The 24,623-nt window shown below is 56.6% G+C and overlaps 1 protein-coding gene across 1 annotated transcript in view; it reads right to left on the minus strand.

Moving 5' to 3' along the window:
- Window positions 1–24,623, minus strand: part of ZMIZ1 (zinc finger MIZ-type containing 1) — a 200,120-nt gene that overhangs the window by 150,756 nt on the left and 24,741 nt on the right. Inside the window, 1 exon segment of the mRNA XM_077124775.1 lies at window positions 15,159–15,248. The gene's annotated coding sequence lies outside the window, so the exon portion shown is untranslated.

The following is a 24,623-nucleotide window of genomic DNA, read 5'->3' on the forward strand; positions in this document are numbered from 1 at the left end:
GTCAGGTGGGCGTGGCTAGCTTGTCAGCCACAAGGTTCCCCAGGGGAGGGACCTCATCATCCTCATTGCAGGTCTGGCAGACCTGAGTGCCACTGAACATCCTCTGAGCCTTTCTTACCATTAAGCAGTAACTGCAGTTGGCCTTACGTGGTCCTTAGAGACTTGGTTTAAGGAAGAGATAAGAAAGACTTTCTGTTGGCAAGTTTAGAGGTCAAGGGGAACACCTGGGCGGGGATGCCTGAGACTCCAGTGGTGCCTTTGGCTCTATAATGCCACCTGCCTTCACCCGTTTACCCCCACCCCACCCCCAGGCCCATGGTAGTCTGGCCTGTGTGGGCCCTGACCCATAGGCCCTTGCTGCATGCCGCTCGGCTTCCTCACCTCCCTTGCCCCTCGCACGGGGGCTCTCACAAGTGGGCTTGGCTGACCTGCTGGGGATGTGGGAAAGTCCGGCCAGGGAAGTTTGGGTCTGGACACTTTGCATCACTGAGCTCAACCAGCAGCAGCTGCCAGGCCCTTATGGATGCCTTGATGTGGGGAAAAGCTGGAGGGGCTGGGAGCGGCCCGGTGAAAACCGAGGGCTAGGCTCTGGCCCTGTGGGGGGTCCCAAAGAGCTAGTATTGGGGAAGAGTAAGGGCTCTCAATGCCAGACCCTTTACCCACCTAACATCTGAGACGTCGGCTCCTCATTTTGAAAGTAGGGGTTGTTGGTTTGTTTGCTCATCCATTCATTGCATTCATTCATTTCCTTCTTTAATAACTAAAGATAAGTGCCTATGTGCCAGAGGAGGAGAAGACAGAAAGGAAAAAGGAAGGGGGCTTGGCAGAGAAGGATGGGGAGTGAGGGCAAACACCGACACCTGTCCAGTCTTTCTGGACACCCCAGGGTGTTTGCACACTATCTCACGTGAGGTGGGGAAGACACAGGAGACGGATAATTATAGGACAGTGTGAGGTCAGCCAAGGGGGTGTGTGGACAGGATACAGGAGGGTATACCCAGCTCAGCCTGGGGGCAGAAGGGGGTCAGAAGACATTACCGCATCAGGTCGAGTCTTTCAGGCCGGAGGGCATTTACTGCCTCAGCAAAGGCCCAGCGGCTTGGCAGCACCCTATGGGGAGCTGTGAGAGGAGGTCAGGGCTGAAGAGAGAGCTGTGGGTGGCATCAGTGAGCAGCGGACAGCTGCATTCATGGGGAGGGGGACCCATGGCCCTTGGCACATGTAAAGATGTCTCTGCCCAATCCTCACCTGTGGCCTTCAAGGCCATGATGGAGTAGCACTTCCTCCAGAGAGCCCTACCAGAGACAGAAAGTCCTGGCTGAGTGAAAGAGCATCGTTAGATCCCAAGGAATGATACCCACTCATCCTATCTCTCAGAAGTTCCCTGGCTTATGGTGCACCTGTGTGTGCTTGCCTCCACTCAACACCCCCTTGGGTGTCAGTCTTGTGCAAAAGGGCAAACTGAGACCAGAGAGGGGAGGCACCTGTTCAAGATCACACAGCAATAAATGTTGGTGTCAGGATTCCAATTCAAGCTGCAATCAGGAACTGACTCACATTTCTGAGTCTGCATTGGAACCCCACCTGGGGAAGGGGGAGGGAGCAGGAGGCCCACCTTCTGTTGAAAGCCACCCTTGACTGCCCCAGCCAATACCTCCAAACAAGCAGAGATCTTTGGCTCTGGCATGTGGCCCACGCACACTGGAGGGAGAGGGAAAGGTCTTCCTCCCTCTTCCCAAGTCATCAAATGAAGAATTTCTCCTTTAACGAAGGACTGATAGCACATAGTGTGGCTCTAGGTTCTGATGTACAAGATTTGGGGCCTCGGTTCTGCCACTTTCTGAGCTGTGTGATATTAAGCAAAGAACCTAACCTCTCTGGACCTCTGGTTTCCTTACCTATAAAATGGGGGTAAGGAGAGCCCTTACCCTCACAGGGTTGCTAAGGGCTTATTCTGTCCATAGAACATTTCCACAGTAATGTTCAGTGACCAGGGCTATCTGCATTGTCACCGGCTCAGGCTGGCTGGCAGGTGCAGACACAGAGGTCTGCTCAGGGGGGAGGAACTAGACCCTTTATCATAAAGACCGAGGCTCTGGGAAGAGGAGTCCCAGCTAGCTCAGGGAGGCAGGCCCAGCAAGTCTGCTTCCCAGGGCCACATGCTCCCAGAAAAGGGGCTCTCACTTCTCTTTTCTCAGCATTGGCCGAAGGTGCAGCACAGTCTCCAGGTGCAAGCTCTGGGCAGGTGTCCCTTTCACACCTGCCAGCAGCAATTCAGGCCCCATGGGGTAGGCCGAGCCTCCCTCCCCTTCTAGGCACAAGGAAACCGGGGCCAAGAGGCCAGGGTCTTGCCCATGGGCACCCAGCTGGGGGTGGCTGAAGTAGAGACAAACACACTGGGCCCCTGCTACTCTCACGGTGAGCGTTTCTGCGAGGGCCCCTCTTAGGAACTCTGTCTCTCACTCCCAACGACTCCGCTTGGGGTAGCCTGGCACCTGCCACCCGGCCTTGCACACGCCTGGATTAGAGGGTCCCCAGTCCCCAAGCCCTTACAGCACTAACAGAGCCTACGGAGGCTCTCAGCAGGGTTCTGGCTGCCTCATCTGGGGCTAACACTGGCTCGAGAACTGGATGAGCTGACGTCACACCCATCACAGGCACAGAGCTGGGCAGCACCAGCAGCTGTCAGCTCCCCAGGGTGGCCTAAAGTCCAGGCCTGTGACCGTCCATCTTGCAGGCAGGCAGGGCAAGCAGGTGCCGGCCAGAGACACTCCCAGGTATACCTGCACCCTGTGAAGCACCCAGTGTGTCCGGCTCCCCCAACAGGCGTCCCTCGGGGATTCTGGCCACATTTGGGCCAGGACAGTCTGAAGTGATGGCCGAGGCCCAATTCTAAAAATGCTGGACAAAGACGAGCACTGTTCTTGCTGGCAGCGGCAGCGGGCCGAAACGGGGCTCTGACGTCACCAGGCCTGGATGAAATCCCAGCTGAGCTGCTCACAAGCCATGTGGCCTTTGTCAAGTCCCTGGGCCTCTCCCTGCCTCTGTTTCCTACAAGGTGCAATGTGGAGGGAGAAAGTCTTAACTGTGCAGCCAGTGCGTGGCCCTCCACCTGGCCCTTGGAGGAGCTCAGGCTAACAGGAGTTCCTGCTAGTTACAGGGATGGGAGCTCTTCCCCAGGAGGTGGCTTCGTGGTGGTCTGCAGGGAGGGAAGGGGGCTTTGCGGGCTTGTCGATCATTAGAGTCATCTGCACCCTGTCTCAAAATACTCTCCCAGTGCAGCCTCCCAAGAAAGCTCGGGTTCCCCCATCATGACCTGGCTTACAGGTAAGGGTCAAGCCTGCCTTTGCCACGTGCCCCTCCTTGGCCTGGGGCAAATGCCTTCTCCCTTCCCTTGATGCCTCCATCTCCCCATCTGTAGAGGGGAAGCATGATGCCCGCCTAACCCTAATCCCTGGGTTGCTCTGAGGATGTGGCAGGGCTCAGTGACCAGAAGGTTTCCTGCTGGTCTCGCAGTCACGGGCAGCGTGGGGTGGGGCCCTGTCTGAGCCATCACACATCCATAGGACCCACCCCCGGGACGCCCTGAGGACCTCAAGCCAGGAGCTTGTCAGCTGAGGCCGCTTGGCAGGACTGGGACTGTCTCCCCTCATCCCTCGAGTCTGGGGTCCCCCGTGAGCCTTCAGAAAGAGGGACACCCACAGACCTGCCAGTTGGTAGGATTCTCGGGGAATCCCTACCTGCCCACCCATCAATTCTTAGAACTGGTAAGACCCATTCTCGGAGGCTGGAGTTCTGGGGGTGACTCTAAGGAGGGGCCGAAGCCAGCACTGTGATGGATGCTTTCTTTCTTCGTCCCACAGTGCCTAGCATGGCACTTGCCCGGCACACAGAGAAGACCCCAGAATGTTTGTGGAGTGAATGAACGCATGCACAGTGATGTGGGAAGGGCTTTGTGAAAAGGAAATTTAGAATCCGAGCTCAGAGCAGCTGATACCCCATGCTAACCACTTTATGCCGGGCATTGCTTCTGGATGTTAAACCATGTGGTCCCTACAGCCATGCTGGGAAGCTGGAACAGGACCCCGTTCCACAGATGGGAAAGCCGAAGCTCGGACACAAAGTCACTTGTGCACAGTGACGTGGTAAGAAAGCTGCTGAGCCGGGACTCAGCACAGGCCTGGGGCTCCAGCATCCTTGGGCTGGTCCTCAGTGCTGCATGAGGGCGCTGGGGAGGCTGGGAAGGGCAGCGAGTCAGACGCCCCCCAGACCCAGTGGCAGCCAACCCAGCCAAGGGATCAGAGTCAACTGGTCTTTGCTGGTCTAAGCCACAGCTGCCCTGGATCTCACAGGGGGCCAGGGACACAGGGGCTGGGAACCCCTGGCCAGCCCGAGGTCTCACCCTTCAATCTGAGCAACTGTGGCTCAGGGAGGGAGGGGCCTTGCCCAAGGTCACCCTGTGTGTTGGGGCTCCATGGGACCAGGAGCCTGGATCCCCTGACTTCTCCGTCACCTGAGCAGAGCAGCCCGAGCAGTAGGCAGCAGGCATGACACACGGGCTCAGCAATTTCTGACTCACGGCCACTGGTCACGGGACGCCACCCACTGCCTCCACCCTGACCCACTGTGGCCTCCGGAGGCTCCTCCCATCTAGGACCAGAAGGCCACAGAGGGAGGAAGGAGCAGCGGGGCCGCACCCAAGGCTGGCTGGGAAACCCGACAACCCCACGCGGCCCACACTCGGGGACACGCCGAGGAAGGGGGGGGCGTGCCACCATTGGCACTGACCCCTGCTCCACCCGGTCCGCGCACCCCACGCCCTGCCCCTCCCTGCCATGCTCCCGTCCAGCCGGGAGGCTGTGCCCTTCCCCCACCAGCCTGTGTGTACCGCGATCTGCAGGCCGAGCACCCAGTGCACGGACAAGGGAGGCCGCCCGAGCCCAGCATGTGCTCACAGCCACCGGGCCACTGTCAGCCACAGAACCCCTCTGCAATCAGGGCCCTGTGCAGGGGAAGCATGTCAGGCCGCCTGTTCTGTGCAAGAGACTCCAATGGCTCCCCACTGTCTATGGAATCCAGTCTGGCTCTCCAGCTTCCTACTCGAGGCCGCAGCCTTTACTCTGATCATAACCGTGCCCTGACCATGTCTGGCCTTCCCACCCCCGCCCCTTATCTGCTGCCAGGAATGACCCTCTCCTTCCCCTCCCTGCGGTTACGCCAGATTTTACAGATTCTAGGAGATCCGACTCACAGGGAAGGGAATTAATGCCCATTTATGTGCCACTACCATGGCGACCTGGTCAATGCTCCCCCATCCTGTCCCTCCCGGCAGCCTGCCTGGGTATACAGGTGGTACCCTGGGCTGGGACCCTTGTTGACACCAAACTGTGCTCAATGCCAGCTAACCATTTACCGGTGGTGTGACCTCGGGCAAGTCAATTCACCTCTCCTTGCCTCGCTTTCCTGCTCTGGAGTGTGGGTAATAAGAATATTTATTTCCTCGGGTTGTCGTGGTGGTAAAAATGAATTTCTGTAGCTAAAGTCCTTAGAACAGATCCTCCTCAAAGTAAGTTCTAAACAAGCACTTGGAACTCTCCCTGAGTGGGGGTCGAAATAGACAAAGGGCCCAGATGCCAGAGATGAAGATGTCTGGAATGAGTGAGGATAGGTACGGGGCTGAGCTTATGGGTTATGAATTCATTCTACCCTCAAACTCTTTACCCATGGGATGCTCACAGCTGGGAAGAGCTTCTGCCTCTCCCCGTTCTTTCTACAGATGAGAATCAGAGTGGTCAGTGATTTGCCCAAGTGTATCAAGCAAGCTGGTGGCAGAGCCTGGCCCCAAAACCCCGGTCTCTTGGCTCGCAGGCTTGGCCCCACTATGGGATTTCTCTTGGCAGGCCCCTAAATGTCAGTGACTCTCTCTAGGAGGAGATAAGTCAGCCGCATGAGTGGGGGTGGGACCCACTGCTTCCACCAGTGGGAGGCCCGGGAAGGGCGTCACAGGGGTCAGAGACAGGGGCAGCCCGAGATCCCGAGGTCCAGCTTCCTTTCTCAAGAGGGCAAGGTCCCCTGGGCAGCTCCCAGGGGAAACAGTGGAAGCGTCAACCCCAGGAAACACGACGGGGTGGGACAAAGGGGGTGCCTGGGTAGGGCTTCCTGTTGGGCGGACACAGCCACTTGCAGGGGCCGGGTGATCGGTGTAGCTGTGGCCCCGAGGCCAGGCCAGGGTTGGCTTCGCCTCATCCCTGGCTCTGGCCCAGGCCCTCCATGTCCCATTCTCCAGGCCCGCCCTGGCTTCCTGTCCCACTCGCCCCACCCAGCCTAGGCAGGGGCCCAGCAAGGGGGAACACCCGTGGATGCTTCCTCAGAAGCACCACAGTCTTCTGGGGGCAGGAGGGGGCCTGCAACAGGGCCTTTGGCCTCTGACCTGCAGACCTTTGGCTCTTTGTTTTCCAGTAAGAGGCCTCGACAAAGGTACTGCCGGGTTTTCTTCCCAGGAGCTCACAACTGCAGACATAGCTGAACAGGGGCTGCAGGACTCAGCCCAACCGTGGGCAGGGGAGCAGTGGCCCTTCTGAGAAATGATGCCAGAGACCAGGGTGAGGGAAGAGGCGGAAGCAATCCAGATTCCAGCACTGAAAGGCAGAACTGCCCAGTGGTCACAGATGGCGGCAGCATGGCACTCTCCCTCAGGGGTGGCATCCTATCCGGGACAATGTAGGCCCCCCACCGGGGGCAGCGTGATGTTAAACTGTAGGCAGAGCACCAAGAGTAAGACCCCCTCACCCATCCTTGCTCGGCCTGCCTGTACCCTTCAAGTGCCAAGAGTCTGGGTGGGGTGGGTGCTTGGCACAGGGGCTATGGAGTCACTGATGGCCTCCAAGTGAGCTCTGCAGCCTCAGAAGCGGGGGCCTTGCTCAGAAGCTGGGGCCTTGCTCAGCCACAGGTTGGGGGGAAATGGTGGCCTGACCCAGTGAGGGGGTAAGATTTGAATACAGGCCATCAGCTCCCACCCGTCTCCACCTCTGCCCTCTTGGGTTCTCCTGGGCACAGGCTTATGGGGGGCAGTTGTGTCCCAAGCCTCTACCTGATCTGCCAGGCACGGAGGCAGCTCCAAAAGTAAACAAGCCAGAGAGTGGAGAGGACCCTTCTAACTGGTCCCGGGGCCCACCCAGAGACGAAGGCCTGTCATGGAGGTGGGAGGTGGCCTGGGCCTGTGCAGGGTGGGGCCTTGCCTGAGATCACCCAGCCGGCCAGGGACAGAGCTGGAATCCAGGTCTCCAGTCCCAGAAGCGCCTCACTGAAGGATGTTTGCCAAACCCAGAGCAGAACCTTGAGGGCCTGACCCTCTGGAGGGCCAAGAAGGCTGGTCTGCCTTTAGCCACCCCTAGCTGCCCAGTGCAGGACACTGTGACTTGTCCCAGCCAGAGGATGCTAGGACACTTCAGGTCTGTGGCTTTGAGGTGAGCAGGGTGCAAGACAGAGAAGTTGGATGTCAGGAAGCAGCTTTTTCTGAGGCCAGGATGCAAGTTAGCAGGAAGTTTCTAAGAAGGGAAAGGGGCAGTAGTAAGCCTCTGGACCTTGGGGGTATGCAAGCGGAGGCAGGCAGACTCACAGGCCTGGGTAGAGTGACACGTTCTGTGACCCTATTCTATTAGTTTTACGCCCAGAATCTATACTGGGCTGTGGGTGGCAGGGCAGGGGCCTGTGTTGCCAGTTGAGCCCCACCCGCAGCCACTGTCTGGATAGTAGCTTCCTGCCTAGAACAGAGTGGCCCTGAGCTCATGAGCCCTTGGGACCCTTCCAGGTCAAAAAAGGTGTGACAATGATCTGCGTGGTCCTGGTAGGCTCTGTCCTCAGCCCACCCCAGGAGAATACCTGCTTCTCCAGAACCCAGGGCAGCCTGCAGCCTTCCTTCCCACCCAGAGGTGCCTTCCTCCTGGGCCCACCTTTGCAGGAACCTTGGGTTCACTCTGAGATGCTGCCTGATGCCGCAGTGAGCAGCCTGTGGACAAGGGGCACGTCTTTTATTGAGCTTGGGCCTAGCACAGGGTTGGCTGCCAGAAAGCGTTTGCCCGAGGAAGAAGGGAGGGAGAGGGGGGCAGGAAAGGGAACAAACCAACACATGAATGCACGGTGGCTCTCAGAAGACAACCCCCCAAGGCCCCCCTCGTCCCTCTTGCCTCCAGGCCCCCCATGGCCAAGTCACATGGCAGCGCAGGGTGGGGAAACCGCGACCAAGGCGGAGTGAGGCCTGGCTCAGGTGGTTCCTGGTGGTCAAGTCCCCTGGGACTCTGTTGCCAGGTGGGCTGGGAGAAGACCACAAGATGCATGAGGCCCCTGCCCCCCCACAAATACATCTCCCCTGGGAGACCCTTCCTGCTGAATCCCATCTCTTTGGAGAAGGGGGACCCTTTCCCCAGCTGGCAACATCTGCTAAGCCTGGGACTCAGGGGCTTCTCGCTGAGCTTCCTGCTGATTCCCACCTAATGTGGGGTTGCATCCCCTTGGAATGGCACTGGGGGGGCATGCAGGCCCCTGAGGACGCATTCACACAGGGTCTCTGTGATGAATGGTGATTCCTGCCCCTTCAACAAAGTGTCACCTATCTGGGAGCCTGGCGGAGGTTTCAAAAGATCCGAATTCTGGCAGCCCCTACTTCCTGCCCAGCCTGGATCCTGGTACCCTGTCGAGGCTTTATACCTCTCTGCCCAGTGAATCAGAGCCTGCCCGAGGGGTACACAGGGAGGCCAGGACTAAGCAGCAGACTCCAGGGCTGCCTCCGTTCGGGTCCCCCATGCTGGCTGGGACTTTGCATTTTTGAGCTCCCCCGGGTCCGGGGGCCCATCCTCTCCATTTCAACCCCAATTTCTTCACTTGATGGAAGAGGAGCAGGAGCTGGGCCATTTCCAGGTCCGGAGCACCCAAGGCCAACACAGGGGCCCCAGAACTCAAGATGGCTCAGTGCTCAGGGCTGCCCTGCACCTCGGTGCTGCTCACCCCTGCTGTCCCCTGGCCATGCGGCGCCCGCCTCCCTGGCCTCATACCACAGCCTCCTGCTGCAGCCGGCCTGAACTGCTTCCCGAGAGAAATAGGGAACACGGGCCCTGGGACTCGCTGAGGTTTCCCTGACCAGCGACAAACGTCCGCGCGTGTGCACGTGCACCACAGCAGCGGGTCACCAGGTCATGTGACCCGCAGGCCAGGGGCAAGGCAGCTCAGGTTTCCGTGTCTCTGAAGGACAGCCTGCCTTTCTTCACCCAGGAGAATGCCTTCTCCAAGCACTTGTTTTCTGCTCCCTGCAGGGGACACACAGGTAGGAGGCCCGTGCCTCCCCCACCCCTTCTGCCCTCCCCACCACACAGGGCAGGCGCCTTCAGGGAAACGGGGGGCTCCCGGCTGCCCCTGATTTGAGGGCAGGGAGGATTCACAAGCAGGGTGCTGCGGCAGGGAGGCAAACACTGTCCCCCGCTGGATGGGTGGGGGCCCCAGGATGGGGGGCGTTTCACAGCGGGGATCAAGGCGTGTCCCTGGGAGCTGGGGTTTCCCAGCTAGACTCTGTGAGATGAACTTGGGTGGGTGGGGGCGGGAGTGGGTGTCCAGAGGATCAGGAAGGGGAGGGAGGGAGGGCCATGTCTAGTCTGAGTGAACGAGGACAGTTCTGCATCTGAGCTGTTTAGGATGCAGAAGGGGTTCCACTTGAGCTAAATGTTCAGTAAGTAAGGAGAGCCTGGGAGCAGTACTTCTAGCTTTGGGGGTCTGACTGTGCCTCAGATACTCCTCCAGGGTGGCAGGCCTGTCCTCAGGACCCCATCCCCACCCAGGGAGGAGGCGATCCTGCCCTGGACAGCCAGAGCTGGGACCCAGCTCCAGCAGGGTGCCTGCTGCAGAGGGTCAGCGGCTCAGCTCCCACCGTGCCAGGGCCTCAGCCTGACCGCAAGGGCCCCGGCTGCCCGGAAACCACTGCAGCAGCATCTCAGGAAGGCCACAAGGGAAGAGAGGCTGGACGAGAGAGCTCCCAAGCGGCAGCTTGCTCTGGCCAGGCACCCTGACCATGATCTCCCCATTTTACAGACAAGGGAACTGAGCCCAGGAATGCTAGCCCACCTGAGGGTCACACAGCTAATGAGGGGTGGAGCCAGGACTCAGGAAGCAGAAGAGGAAGGACAAAGGGGGGAAGGAACGTGGGGAGGCAGGGAGGAGGGAAGTTGGGGAAGAGGAGGAAATTGGCATACAAGCCAAGATAGAGAAAGAAAAGAGTGCAGCCAAGAGACCTGGGGTGGGCTGGGTGCAGAAAGACACAGAAGAAACAAACACAAACAGAGGAAGAGCTGCAGACGGAGAGCTATGGAAGTGATAGACTAGAAGGAGAAGGAAGACAGGAGAGGTGACAGTGGGAAAGAGGAAGGAGGGAGGGAGAGAAAAGCAGAGGAGCTGGGAGGAGTCGCCAAGTTGAGAAGGAAGAGAACAGGAAGGAGGGTGGGGAGGTGGGCAAGCCGGTAGGAGACGAGGGAGAAATGATTCCCCAAAGAAGGACAGACGGGGATGGAGGAAGGAGGAGTGGAAGAGAAAGACAGCAAGACAGAGAGGGGGTCAGGGAGGGAGAGGGCCTTGGAAAAGCAAGAGACAGACGAAAGCAAACCCGCCCACCGAACATTAAATACCTAACAGGAGATGACAAATCAAATGGGAATTACTGCGGTAAAAACATAATTAGAAACTTGATTGAAGTTAAACAGAATTTACATAACACTGCAAATTAACTTTACACGGAAACTGTTCACTGGGAAGGCAATGAAAAGGCATTTCATTAGTAATCTATATTTAAACAATAGGCACAATGGAGCCTTCTGATGGGGAACTGGGTGCCTCCAGCCGAGGCAAGTGCCAAAGGCTGGCAAGACGGAGTGCAGGGGGTGCTCCGAGTGCCAGGGGACAGGGCCCAGAAGGGAATCCCAGAGCCTGCTTGCGGGGGCTGCTGGGAGTGGGTACAAATGGGCCAGGTCTGGGGCAGGGTCTGCCCTTCACTTGCTGTGTGACCTTGGACAAGTTCCTTACCTTCTCTGGGCTTCAGTTTCCTCATCTGCAAAAGGAGGAGGTGGGAGAGGGGTCTCTGCGAATCTATGAGTGCCCAGAGGTGGGTGGTGGTTAGGAGCAGAGATTTGGAGTGGGCCGGCCACTTACTCGCTGTGGTGTCAGGCAAGTGTCTTAGCTTCTTGCCTTGGTTTACTCATCTGTTTAGTGGAGATAAGTCCACAGCACCAGGCAGTGGAGGGATTTAGAGGGAGGAAGGGTGGGGACAGGCTTAAGATCAGCGAGTCTGAAAGCACAGGATTACTTGTCTGATCTGCCTGAAACACTAATGAGATTCCCTGGGCATCAGATCGCTGGCCCCTGCCACTGACTTCTCAGAGCAGCTTCTGATGACCCTCTGTTATTCTTGACTCTCTTCCAAAGGTAAGGGTTGCTGTGTCCCTGCCCGGGCTGTGTGTGCTCCTCGGCATGGGAGAAGCGCCCCCAGCCCCTTGGTGCCTTTGCTCACATCTAATGGGACACTCACAGCTGGGCTGGTCGGTGCCTCTGAGTCCCACAATGCATGCTCTCCTCCTCACCCCTCCCTGCCCCGCATACCCTGCCAAACACCCACAGAGCCTGGGGGCAGCAGCTCCTCTCTGCAGCCTTCCCTGACTGAGCAGTGGCCATTCTCTACCCTGGGCACTTGCTAGCTCTGGGTGGCACTGGATGCTGCTAGCTCTTTTGACTGCTCCTCCACCCCCATCCCAGATGGGCTATGAGTGCTTGAAGAGTGGGGACTCTCCTTGGCCATTTCTGTACAGCCCTCTCTGAACCCTGGGCACAGATGCTCAGCAAATGCTGGCAGACATCACAGAGTAGTCAGTAGGAGGACTTCTGGAGGGGGTGAGGCTGGTACTGGACACCAAGGGGATAGGGTGGACAATACAGGGCAGCTGAGGGCCTGATGAGACCCACCCTCTGTTCTTGAGGGAGGGGTGCGTGGACCCGGGTCAGACCTCAGCTAGAAGAGAAGGGCGTGGCTTGGAGACCCCTTGGTTTCTCCAGGAGTCTCCAGGGTGGCCGTTCCATGCCCTATCACCCCAAGGCCGCTGCAGCTCCCAAAATTAACCTGGGCACCTCAGATTCCAAGCTTAGGCCCTGGGCCAAGAAAGGGTGTGCCCAGGGGGTCACTGAGCTGGGGTGCAGGCTGCAGGTCCCTGGGAGGAGCCCCCCCTGCCCTAGAGGATGCTGCTCATGTCCATGGCAGAGGCCAAGAGAGAAAGGCAGAGACAGAAGGGAGGAGAGGCAGTAGGAGAATCACACAGACACATGGAGGTGGGCACTGACCCCACACTACGGCCCCACACAATCCCAGTCCCTGCCAAAGGCGCAGGGCTCCTTGGCTCTCGCTGAGCAGCAAGCAGCTCTGACACTCATTCATGCCCCAGGACCTTTGCACAGTTTCTTTGATGACGTGAGGTCTACCCAGTGCTGAGGGAGTCAATAGGGAGCCGGGGGGTGGGTACCCTTTCACCCAGAACGTCTGCCCAGGACTAGAGAGGGGCCAGGGCCTGTGCTCAGTCTCTCGAGGCTGGCCTGGGACAGGGATCTGCTTTGCCCTTTGAGGCCCTTGTGGGCAGCACACCTGCTGCATTCAGTAGAGTGTTTCCAGCAAAGGGGGCATCCCAGGGGCCCAAGAACCCCAAAGGTTGGGTGGGTGTGTGGAAGGCCAGGACGGTGAGGAAAAGCTTTTCAAAAGAAAGTGCAAAGTGCACCGATATCCAGGCAGGTAGCTCAACAGGGGCCGGCCAAGGGGACAACCGCCCCCTACTTCAGCCTCACCTGGAGAAGCCCAAGTCTGTGGCTGCTCTACGGAGGGCTGGGCCCGGGCAGAGGCTCCCCCACAGCCTAGCCCTCGGCCTCCAAGTGGCCAGGTGTGAAGGGGGAACTGTGCGCTCCCTCCTCCCTCTCCGATAACCCTCTCCAAATACAAGCCCATTGATTGAGGCCTCTGAGCCTTCCTGCATGCTGTTCCCTCTGCCTGGAGTGCTGTTTCCCTGCTTTGTCCAACAAAATCTTCCTGTCCCTCAAGGGCCGCTCTCTCTGCTCTCCTTCTCCCTCCCCCACTGCATCTTCTCAGTCTCTTTTACTGCTGCCCCCCTCCCTCACCTTCCCTGCCTCCGAGAGGCAGACACCCTGTGATTCAGACCTGGGCTCCTGGTCCTCCACCCCCACCACTCCCGAGGTGAGCTCATCTAGCCTGATGGCCCAAACACCAGCCACACATGACAACTCCCAAATTTATATCCCAACTCGGGACCTCACTCTGCCTCCCAGACTCACATATTCAACAGTTGACTCGACCTTTCCACTTGGATGTCTCAAAGGCATCTCAAACGTAATGCCTAGCAGAACCTCTGGGCCTCTCAGTCAGCCCTCCCCCAAACTTGCCCCTCCCTCAGTCATTCCTGACCCAGTAAATGACCCTTTCTGAACTACCAGTGGCTCCTGTCCCAGACCCAAGGGCCTTCCTCGACTCCTCTGTCTTCTCTCACACTCGTCTAACCCACCACCAAGCTTGACTGCTCAAAGTCTTGGAAATAGGTTCAGAATTCGATTGCTTCTCCCCTCTTCCCTTGCTATGGCCCCCAGTCCAAACCACCATCACCTCTCACCTGGATGTGTGCAATAGCTTCCCAGCCATCTCCGTGTTCCAGTCTTGCCTGCCCATGTGAGTTGGTCCTTCAGGATCCTTCTCTGATTTCCATCTCCCACCCCTCACTTCACTCAGGCCACACTGGACCTCCTTGCCATTTCCTTGAACATGCCAACATGCTCCTATCCAGGGCCACCATGCTTGCTGTTCCTTCTGCCTGGAAGGCTTCCCCTCTCCTCTAAGTGTCCTTATACCAGGCTTACTCCCTCACTGCATTCAGGTCTCTGGTCAAATGTCAGTTTATCAGAGGTATTCCTTGGATAGGTGGGCAGATGGGTAGATGAGAGGAAGGAAGGATGGATGGAGAGGAGGATGGATAGGTGATGAGTGGCTGAATGGACAGGTGAGTGGTTGGACTGATGGGTCACTGGACAGAAGGATGGTTGGATGCGAAGATGAACGGGTTGATGGATAGGTTGGTGCACAGATGGATGGACAGATGGAGGAGTGGATGGTCTTCAGGATGCTTGTGGCTGGTCCCTGCATCTCCCAATCACTTCTATAAATCCTCCCTCATTTTTCCAGATCTGGCTCTCAAGTCCTGGCTCTGCCTTGACTGCAGCAGCTACAATGATGGAAATCTCTATTCTGAAAACGCCTTCAGCCTATCCTGTGACCCCTGACACTCTTTGCCGGGGGGCCCGGAAGCCTCCTCTCTTCCCAACCTGACAGGCTGCCTCGGGATGGAAGACCCCATGGGTGGGACCTACCATGCCAAGTCCGTGCCCAACGTGCAGTGGAGCAGGGGCCCACCGTAAGGACTGGCTGGTTGCTCGGGCTCAACAGCTGGGTTTCTCCAGGGAAGACAGGTCAGACCAGGGCAGGGGCTTACAACTTTGTTTTTTTAAGCCACAGTAAAAGTGTGGAAGCTGATAACAGCAGACAGAATCGAGTTGAAAATGAAGGTGATAAATGCTGGCCCAGGGCTGCCTGGGAGATGGCACTGGAGTTTCAAATGCCACCCCAAAGAAAACCATAGCCACACCTCTAGGAGGCCGGGAACACTGGGCCTGCCTCAGAGAATCCTCTCTTTTCCAGCCCCGTCCAGCCCTGCTGACCTTGAGGCCTCAATACCACATCCACAACCAGGCCAGAACCACTGGCTACAGCCAGGAGACAGGCTGCCCACGTGGCTTAATTGCAAATATAACATAATCCTATCCAGCTGAGTCAGAAACCTTGGGACTGGGGGTAAAAGGGGAGCCTGAGTTCAGTACCCATTTTACAGATGGACAAATGGAAGCCCAGAAGCATTTCGGGCCTTGTAAGCCATGACACAAGGAGTTCCAGAGAAACCCCATAGCCAGGGACAGGAAAGCTTGGGAGCAAGGGCTGGCCTTCCTGGGCCCCGTCACCACCCAGGTTTTGGGTCAAGGTGGCAGTGTGGCCAAGACGCCAGGGCAGCAGGGTCTGCTGTTGTTACCTTTGCAGGTCCGGCAGCTCAGTGATGATGGCTCCTTCTCCTCACACCTCCTGCAGCATTGGTCTGACACCAGGGGACTTCCTTCTGGTCCTGAGGATGCAAAGAAAGAGACGGGACAGAGTGAGCCGCCAGGGCCGCTGTCTCCCCACTGCCGGGCTAATCTCAGCCCACCCGCCCTGGGATGTCTGCTTTATCAGTGCCCACTGTGTCTTCCTCGCACCACCACCCTCTTAAGAGTAAACTAACAGCTCCTCAGGGGATTTTTTTTTTCTAATATGTAAGTTTTGTTTCTTCTGGGGTTTGGGGGCTTAGGGTTGTTGTCTTTTTCTTGGTAAGCAAAGCAGAAAGTCATCGCCTTCCTGTGCGGCCCCTAGGCAGGGTGACAGGGAGACACTGGTGGGGTATTTTTAGCCACTGCCTACAAAGCTCTTGCAACTTCTCCTCTGGGCCCCATGCCTGGCTTCAGGGAATTATCTCACGCCCCGGCCCCAGACACTTCCAAAGCCACACGGCGACCCCGGCCTGAATTCTTTCCTCGTTAGGAATTGCGCACAGATCTCTAAGCAGCCGTTGGAGCCATTTCATCTTGCATGCGCCTCCTCGGGAGCAGGGGCTCAGCCCTGCTTCACCGCAACTCACGGCCTCTGCATGCGTTTAGGGCTGGAGGTTTTGCTTCAACGCAGCAAGGGAGGCCCAGAAAACAGAGTTTCACCGGGGAAGGAGTCCTGCTGGTGATTTCATTTGTTTTCCCTTAACTTCAGGTCCTCTATGGCCTTCATGATTCTCAGGCAGAGTGCCACGCCACCATGGGATAACTTAATTAGTATTTATCTTTACTTTAACTCACTGGTTTTTTTTAGCTTTAATAAACCTGGCCTTGTCCAAAGTGATTGCACCCCAAAATAATTGGCTTGATATGCTAGATTTTTTCCAAATCTTAATAAATATACAACGAATAAAACAAAAATGTATGTTTCTTTGTGTATTATCCAACTCTAAAATCTTGTCAAGGGCCAGCAGAGTCACGTGAGCCAAGCTTTGGTAGCATCACTATAGTTCGCCAACCCTCTCATGTGGATGGGGAAAGCAAGGCATGGGGAGGAGGAGAGGGGATGGCCGTCAGGGCCAAAGCCTCAGTCCCTCGCCCAAGAATCAGTGAGCAAATGTGGCCAGGGAGGTGAAAGGGTCAAATCACGGTGTGCTGGAAGCTTTCCATATTGTTCTCTCTCCCCAGTACTGGGGGCAAGATCATTCCTCTCTCCAAACTTGGACTCTGCTGTGGGAATCTAGATGGCGCCGGCCTTATGGGGAATCTGACCCCAGGTTGGGGTGTCTCAATGGGGGGGCTGCAGACCACACACAGTTTGGACCCAAGACAGCGCCTCTTCCCAGCACCCTCTGGGGCTTTGGTTCACCTCTGCCCCTTTCCGTCAGGCTGGCCCTGGGAACCCCTTCTCTCAGTTAGATTGGGAAGCCCAGAAGGCTGCCCTCAGCCCCACAACTAGAGCACTTGGTCCTGAGGTCCCGTGGGCTCTTGGGGCAGTCTCAGGCCCTCTCTGGGCCTTGCTCTCCCCCGCGGGGCCGGCCCTGGTGATTCCGGAGGCCTCACGGCTCTCAGGGCTCACTGACCCTCTCTGTCCTCTCCCACTCTGCCCGGAGACTGAGGACCCTGGCGGGGCCCCTTGGCCCTGCATCCCAGCTGCCCGCCCCTCCTGCTGAGAACAGGATGTGGTGTCAGGAGGTGAAGGAGAGTGTGGGGTCGGGCTGGGGAGTGGCCTCGGGATGGGACTTCCTGAAGCCAGATGGGTTTACCACAGTCAGTTGGGCCGAGGACCTCACAGCTGTGAGTTATAAATGTCCCTGTCGAGCTCGGCGGAGGCGCCAGCCAGGGGCCGTCCTCCAGGAAGCCTCTGTGAGGGTCGGGGCCTCACGGCCCGGGGCTGCCCCAACACCTCTGACACAAGGCCCGAATCCTGCCTGGGCCAGTCCTCACCCCGTCCAGGCCTGAGCCTGGGAGTTCCGAATACCTGGGGGCGGAGGCTGTCCTGTGCCTCTGCCCCCCACTCAACCCGGGACTTGGCACCCAGCCAGTCACCCCCGGGGGCCTCAAAGGCAGCAGTTCCAACTCAGTAAGCTGCTTCCCACGGCTCAACTGCCCCCTGTGCCTGCCCACCGGGACGCACGGGGTGGGGCTGGGGCCGTCTGCAGGGCTGGGGCCGGTGGCCCCGGGGAGGTGGGGGGGTTGCATCAGGGCGGGCCCCAGACTTCTGCCTATCCGCTCCGGGCTCCCTCAGCCTGGGGGTGCAGTGGGGCCTCAGCTTTGGGGTGCCACGGGCAAGCATGCAAATCAGGTGGCTGCCTACCGGGTGGGAAGTTAGGCAGGTGTCCCCCCACTGTGGCCACAGAAAGACGGTGATGACAGAAATAATCAGGGGAGGACTGATGTTTATACCATAAAATTTGGAGGCTTCTTTAAGCATGTTTATATTATATATATACTATTTTATATATATTATATACTGTACACATATATATTGTATATATATTAAAAATTGCAAATACAAAATGTGGCAAAAAAGAGCGTATCGAGAATGAGAAAAAAAATCACAACAAATTCATAGAGACTTTGGATCCAGGTCCCTTTCTCTCTATCTCTTTTTTTTTGGGCTGCATGGGCTAGGAATCAAACCTGGGTCTCCCACATGGCAGGTGAGCATTCTACCACTGAACCTCCCATGTACCTTTAGACCCCCTTCTCACGAGGCCCTTGACAGCAATTTGCTGTCCCTCCCCACTGAGAATATTCCACAGCTCCTAGCAACACTCTGCCCTTAACAGGGCAGTGCAGGGGAGGGGACTAGAAATGTGAGTTCATGAGCTTCCCAGGAATTCCACCTCTAATCATTAAAATAGTGATGAAATGGATAATGATGCTAATAATAATAGTAGTACTTAGCATCAATGAGCCTTTATCTGTAATTGGTCTAAGTGCCTGAATTAACTCACTTAATTTCATCACAATCCTTTTTAACATATGAGGGAACTGATACAGAGAGGTTAAGTAACCAGCCCAAAGTCACACAGCTAGGATAGGGCAGAACTGTTGGTGCCAGTGTATGCCCTCAATCACTTCTCTGCTACCTCTCTGGTGGGGGCTAGGAGAGCTGTAACTCACCCCTGCTAAGCTCAGAAGCTCCAAGAGCAGCAGTGATCAAGGCTGATGCTGGGTTTTGATTATAGCATTCATTTATTCATTCCATAGAAATGCATTAAGCACCCAGCACCCAGTTCTCAGCAGTAACCGTGGCCTCCTGCTTGCTACGCTGTGCCCATGCATACAGGGATCCTCTCCGTGGACAAAAGTGGGTACTGCCTTGGCTTTTTGGTGTTGGGGATTCCTAAACATGGGCTGGGCCTGCTGGAGCCATCCCCAAAAGACCCGGGGGGGAGGGGATGCTGAAGGCCACATAGCAGGTTGTCCAATGCCCTCATTTCACAGATAAGAAAAAGGAGGTTTGGCGAGCAGTGACTTCTCAAGGGTCACCCTGCAAGTGGCAATGGGGCCAACCTCCAACCCCGTGTGAGGTCTGAGGCCAGCCTTCTGGAGAGGCGGAGGCCTGGTTCTGGTGGGACAGGCAGAGGAGGGAGGAGGCAGCTGCCTTTTGGCCTCCTCGGAGCAGGGCCTTTGTTTTCTCTCTTTGTTTTCCATCTGCCCATGGCCCCAGTGGCCTTGCAGGCTTCCCCTGATTGTGTGCAGGGTGATAAAAGGGTTGGAGAGCGGGAGGTCTCTGGCGGCAGTGGGGTCCACTCACACAGACACAGGGGCGATGAGCCAGTGGCCGGAGGGGGGCCCCGGGGCTCAGAAACAGGCTCACCACCTACTCAGCTGAGAGACACTGGGAATGGCGCTTTGCACGCAGACCTTGCAGAAACTTCCGGCAATCCTGAGCGCCCCCCTCCCCTCCCATTTCCCAGAGGGGGAGACTGAGGCTCCAGAAAGTGGCCACCAGGTGGGAACCACGGCCATCAACTCCAGGGCCTCTGGGGTTTGCATCTGGCCAGGCGGGCCCTGACCTCTGTGGCTGCCCGGACAGCACCCCGGCCTGGTCAAAGCCATTCTCTCATTACGTCTCCGGCTGGTCATTTGTTAAGGCGGGTCAGTCAGCATCTCGCCAACCTGGGGACTCTCCAGGGAGTCCCGGAGAAGTGACTCGCCCACACCTGGTCTCCCTGAAACAAAGGCCCCACTTAAATCGCCTTCTGGGAGGGAAAATTAGTTCTTTCTCATGGGCTCATTCCCCCGGAACGCAGGGTTGTGGAGAGAGGGACAGGACCCAGGGACATTGTCTGCCCAGGCCCCATATTCTCAGACCCTCCCTCAGTACATCCCCAACTTCCATTCTTCGACATTTTAAGTCACATCTGTGCCCCACCTTCATTATTCATGTATTTTTACTTAAATAACTTTAAACCAGTCACTTTGTTTTTACTTAGCCTCATCTAAGTCACTATCACCTGTGGAACCATGAGTTAGGGGCATTGTATACATTTTTCTAATTCTCAAGAAAATAAATATATAATAGTGAAATTGAAATTCCGACGCCCTCACACATGCCCATGCAATGCCCTAGGCTGGGAGCAGAGCTCATAGAGGGTCTTCCTGGGGATGCCTGGGTCTAGAGGGAGGGACCTGTGCAGTCGGGGGCATGGGGGAGGGGGCAGGGGGCAGAATCCTGGGCCTGGATAGGGAAGTGGGAGGAGGCAGGAGTTTGCAGGAAGGCACACAGGCTTAGACCAGCCTACATCTATGCTCCATAGGGGTTGGAGCTTGGTCCAGAGATTTCTCCACCAGCAAATAAAGCCACCTCAGAGCAGCATGCTATGGTGGGATGAGCACTGGAATGAGAGTCCACACACCTGCAGGGACTGGTCTCTTCCACTATCTTGCTGGGGAGTCCTTAGACCTCTATGGGCCTCAGTTTCTCCATCTGTACAGAAAGCATGGATGAGCCAAAGGCTCCTCCTGGCTCTGCAGCTGAAGCCCAGGGGTGCCAGGTGCTCCGGGGGACCCTAGACCTCAGGCAGGTTTCGCAGCACCCCCAGTGCGCCTCGGCTGACCCTTTCCTCCTGCCCCTGATCGGGGGCCTGGAGTGGTGTCTGGGGTGCAAAGGGGAGACAGGGCCATCCTGCGTGACAGCTATAAAATTAGATAATCAGCTAATCACCAGCAAATTAGCATCCCATCTTTACATAGAACAAATATAGTATTTACGTAAAAGTTGTTAGGAGTTTCTCTCTTTTTAATTAGCAGAAATAAATGCAAAATGAATGGTAATTAGGCAGCTGATGGATTCGGTAGTACAATTATGCCTGCAGCGGTGCCCCAGTCCTTAAACGCTGCATGCTCCCAGGAATCAGAGGAGCCTATTTATATAATTTATTTATAAAACAAAGTTAGCAGGAACAGAGGGGTGAGGTCTGGGCATGGTTTGGGGAGTGGTCTCAGCTGTAGGAGCAGAGTATTGGCGGGGAGGGATATTTGGTGCCATAGGAATAGGGGATGGGCTAACACCAACGCCCCCGTGGGTCTGTTTCAGGCCTGATGCTGGCAGGAGCTCCCCACGTGTCACGACGGACAGGCCTCTCTAGCAAGTAGTAGGCTGGAGGGGTGTGTTTGACTCTTTCTCTCCCTGGTCCCCACCCCTCTCTCCTTTGTTGCCCTCATTCTGTCCCTGAGCACTTCTTTGCACTGTAACCAGGGGCCCATAAAAGAGGGAAATATTCTTCCTTCCCTCCAAGAACTCAAGGGAAAATAGACCCAGGAATAATGCACTCAAATGCGGTGGGATTAAGTTCTCCCAGAACTGTGAGAGTCCAGAGAGGAGGTAGCCCAGAGGAAGAGACGAGTGGGGTTTTGGAGAGTGCACAGGAGTTTTCTGAGAAGGTGGGAAATAGCTTAAGGACGTACATGTACAGAGGCAAGGAGGTGGGAAATAGCAGGGCAACTGCAGGAGAGCACACCAGGGACACAAAGGATGGACAAGTAAATACAGTCCTGATCATCGTGATGGACCTGGAATGCCAGGCTGAGGGTCTGGACTTGATCCTGGAAGCTGTGGAAAGGGGAAAAGCAAGGGAGTGGGACATTCCATTCCCACTTCTTTTCTTAGCATCCCTTCCCCACCCCCAGGGCCAGGGAAAGGGTCAGGTGGACAGGCCATTAGAGGCAGCTGGTCAGCTCAGCCACTGCAGCATCATGGAGCAAGCAGAGGCTAACCTGATTACCAGGGACAAATAGGAGGCTTGTCTGAAGGGTGGGGGGAGGGTGCTTGCTCTGTGGGCCAAGGGAAGGGAGGCACTGGGTCAATTCCTGGATCTCCCCAGTGGGGGTGGAGGGCAGCTGTCTTCCCTAGAACCAAATTCCCTGTCCTGCCCCAAGAGGCCTCATCCTCACCCCACCCCCCCCACCAAACTCAAACCCTGCTTTGTGATGTGACCTTGAAGAGCCACCCTAGCTGTGGCATTTTAATCTTCAAGGCAAAAGCTTGAACTAGAAGGAGAGAGAGCAAATTCAGCTCACTGTCCATTCCGTGTGGCTTTACAGGCATAACTTGGAGGGATTTGAGAAGTAGGGGCACTCTTTAGTTTGCCGCAGTTCCCACCACTCCCTCCTGCCTTACCCCCAGTCTAATTCCATGCTTGTGGGGTGTGCCTGGCTGCAGACAGCTGATGCCTGGGTGATAACTGATGAGGCCTCTGGACTCACCACCTGTGCTGGGCTCAGGGAGACGCAAAGTCCAGGGGCAGGCAAAGAGATCAGCAAAGAGGCTGGTAGTAAGAGCTTCCCTGTGTCTACCCAGGCCTGGAGCCCTTTCCTCCCTCCAGTAAATCCGACTCAGTCTTCCTGTCCCTAAATTGGGAGCAATAACACCTGCCAGCCTGAGTCTTGGGTCATGAGAATGTTCACACAAACTTGCATGCCTGGCAGTGATCAAAAAGGCAAAAAGCCCTGCAGAGTTGCTAGCCAGGACTCTGCACACTGGCTGTTCACAAAGGCAAGTTTCTCCACTCCTGGTCTGGCCAGCTTCTTAACCTCCCCTTCAAAAAAAAAAAGCAGCCCCCAAAGAACTTTCGAGCTGGCTGCCCCATCAGCGTCAGCTGTGCTCTGTCTCAAACGGTGCCAGAGCAGTTAGCGGCCACGCTCTGAACTTGTAAGGGGAGCTGAACACCACACGGCACCAGCACTCGGCTCTGTAAGTTTCACTACTGCCTTTGGCCAAAATCAATACAAACCTCAACTATTACTGTTTCACCAGAACAAGGGGCCGGGCCCTAGCGATGACATTCCACCCCTGGTGGGCACTGAGTCTCCACCCAAGGACTCAGCCCCGACTTCAGGCGGCAGCTAAATATGGGGTGGGGGTGGGGAGGGGGTGGTGCAAGGAAAGAAGCAAAGGGGCGGTGCCTAGATGCTCTAAGTGCCTCTCCAAAGGCAAGCCCAACGCTATTCATCAACTGGTTTTCAGGGCTGTGAAAAATCAATGGCATTTGTGCTGCAAACTCATCATTAGGACAGGAAAAACTCTGCAATGGAATTGATTTGTTTAAATATAATCACACAATTTAACAGAGAGCAGTGGTGGGGCGGAAAATAGGGAAAGAACCCGGGCGCACAAAACACCATGCGACATCTCTGAGAATGGGGAGGTGAGGTAGGCCTTTTTTTTTTTTTTTTAAACATGGGCAGGCACTGGGAATCGAACCTGGGTCCTCTGGCATGGCAGGCAAGCATTCTTGCTTGCTGAGCCACCATGGCCCGCCCGAGGTAGGCTTTTAAAAACCTTCCGACAGGAATTCCAGACCCGTCCTGCCTCCCCCATGCCCTCCCCACCACTGAGGAGGTGGGCCCCTGCCATCAGCCCGGTGTAGCTGGCTTGAGCCTGGTCTCAGAAACGTACCCCCAGAAGCCTCGGGGATGGGCTCAGGTTGCTGGCTGCTGTTGTGTTGTTCTTGGAGGTGAATTTGGCCCAGTGAACGTGAGCGTCAGTTCAACCTAACAAACCCGTACAGGTTCCTACTGTGTCCTGGGCACTTGCCAGGGGCTGGGTGGATAAGGCAGGTGCACAGGTGACAACCTGAAGCCAGTGAGGGTTGGGCTTCCTGGGGTCGTAAGAGATATTGGAGGGCTGCACTAGGGTGGCCAAAGAGGGGACAGCAAGGGGGTAGAAATGGAAGGACCATTCACAGATCCAGGAGGAGCCCAGGTGGAAGACAGGGCCCTCGTCTCATGTTTACAGTACCTGCCTGCCTTACAGATGATATGATGGGGATGATGATAACCGACTTGACTGCATTGCGTTAAAATACTCCAGGGATATGCAAACACTGCATCTCATTTAACCCAACCCATGCTGCGAAGGAGGGACTATTATTAACCCACATTTCACAAGCAATACTACTGAGGCTCAGAGAGGTTAAGGCACTGCCCAAGATCACACAGTAAGTGATGGTGTCAGATTCTGACTCCCGTTATTTATGACCCCAAAGCCCAGGCACTTAGCCAGCACACTCTCCTGCCCTCCTAAGGGCTCGGCTGCCATGGCAGCTGGGCTCCAGGGGAATGAGATGCACTGGGCAATTTCATGGTGGCAGCTCGAGGGGGCATATCAGGGGTAGCATGGAGAGGCTGGTGTCCTAGTCACAGGCTCTGCTGTGGGCCTGGCCCTGTAACCTGGGTGAGGCTGGAGCACAGGGTACAGAGCTGGGCCTGGTACTTGGGGTGTCGAGACCCCACATATGACCTCTTCCAGCCTCCCTCAGAGGGTGGGGATTCTGGGGGAGGAGAAAGGGTGCACCAGGTCCTGGAAGGGCCTGTCTGGGGGGAGGAGGGCCTGGGAGGCCCGTGATTGAGGGTAGGGAGGGCCCAGGCAGGCTGAAGTCTTCAGGAAAGGCCCGGGCAGATTGGAACAACCTTTCTGAGCTAGAGAAAGACCTTCCTGTTGGCTTGGGGTTTGGATTCTCTCTGGTGACAGTGAGAAGCCAGGAAAGGCAGCACAGGGTTGTGGGGGTTCAGTGTGTTATAGGCAGGAAGTCAGTGAGACTCGAAGGCCAGCAGGTGGTGGGGACGGGAGGGGACACAGGCCCCAGAGATGGTGAAGGGGGTCGAACTGACTGTCCAATGTGGGGGCGAGGGAGAGGGAAGTGACAAGGACATTCCAGGCATCTGCCTCCAGCCCTCTGGGGGCTCTGGATGCCCAGCTTTGCTGAACCAGCAGCTGCCGGAGTCAATGTTAATTGACCCAGGACCCCAAGAAGGACTGGGTCCCTCCCAGCAGGAAGCCCCAGCACTGCGGCCTGCTTGTGGGGGGAGGGCACTGCAGCGGGCAGGCTGCCACCGACTCCGCTGTCCCTCTGCTGACCTTTCTCCTTTGTCAGTTGTGCACTCCATCAACGGTCCGGAAGGAA

This window comes from Tamandua tetradactyla, chromosome 13 (assembly GCF_023851605.1).
Source record: "Tamandua tetradactyla isolate mTamTet1 chromosome 13, mTamTet1.pri, whole genome shotgun sequence".
Taxonomy (NCBI): Eukaryota; Metazoa; Chordata; class Mammalia; order Pilosa; family Myrmecophagidae; genus Tamandua; species Tamandua tetradactyla.